Source organism: Nelusetta ayraudi, unplaced genomic scaffold, assembly GCF_046127955.1.
Source record: "Nelusetta ayraudi isolate G7.1 ecotype Tasmania unplaced genomic scaffold, CSIRO-AGI_Nayr_v1 ptg000135l, whole genome shotgun sequence".
Classification (NCBI taxonomy): domain Eukaryota; kingdom Metazoa; phylum Chordata; class Actinopteri; order Tetraodontiformes; family Monacanthidae; genus Nelusetta; species Nelusetta ayraudi.
Genome location: NW_027466185.1, coordinates 15,567,501 through 15,568,346, shown reverse-complemented (window position 1 = coordinate 15,568,346; position 846 = coordinate 15,567,501). Strand labels below are relative to the sequence as shown.

The following is an 846-nucleotide window of genomic DNA, read 5'->3' as shown; positions in this document are numbered from 1 at the left end:
TTTTTGATTGCAGCGTCTTTCACTCTCCCTCCCTCTCCTGAGCTTGCCAGTGAATTACTGTGGCCTGCACACCCAAACCTATATACATCGTCCACCTTCTTTGTTGGTTTATTTGAGGACGCCAGTGTTCATCCACACACTTTTATTCAGGTATTTATGAGCAGTATGTTTAGCTTTGTCCAATATGAAAATCACAAATCAAGGCAAATTTTATACACTGGACTTTGAAGCATCTTTTCTTCTTGCATTGAAACTGGGATGATGAGTCTTTCTCTTTCAGTCAGTAGCTGGTCAGCAACAGTATCAGCAGGTGCTGATGGTACTGCTGCAGTTGGGCAGGTCCACCTGTTGGCACCACGTTTATCACAATTTTGAGGACATCGTCCACGTCCTGTGAAGCACCAATCTGTGACAGCCTCCTCTCTCAAGCTTCCAAGGTTTCCTTTATCAGTCAATCGATGCACTTTGACTATTTATCAAAGATAAAGTCAAGGGTTTGCCAGTAAGCATCAACCGTCACTTATTTTTCAATAATCTTGTTAGAGAGTTACTGTTTTATGCATCAAATATTCACTCACCTGATTCAGAATGAACCAAAAATGGACACATATTGTAATTGTGGTGATGGATGCGTAGATCTAAAACAAGGAAAAACGCTAATATACTAATTACTACTACTACTACTACCACCACCATTGCTGGTGAAAATGTCACCATACCGTGTTTTGTTCATGAAAGACAATAACTTCATCTTTATTTCAATGTGCCATTTATGTCTTCAACTCGCATCACATATACACTGTATACACAAAATTGTGGTGAGTTGTCACAATGCCTCTTACGTCT

At 40.0% G+C, this 846-nt stretch overlaps 1 protein-coding gene across 1 annotated transcript in view; it reads right to left on the bottom strand.

Moving 5' to 3' along the window:
• Positions 1-752: 752 nt before the first annotated feature.
• Positions 753-846, bottom strand: part of LOC142905156 (tRNA selenocysteine 1-associated protein 1-like) — a 4,616-nt gene continuing 4,522 nt past the window's right edge. Inside the window, exon 9 of the mRNA XM_076051673.1 lies at positions 753-846. This exon is cut by the window's right edge and continues 292 nt beyond it. The gene's annotated coding sequence lies outside the window, so the exon portion shown is untranslated.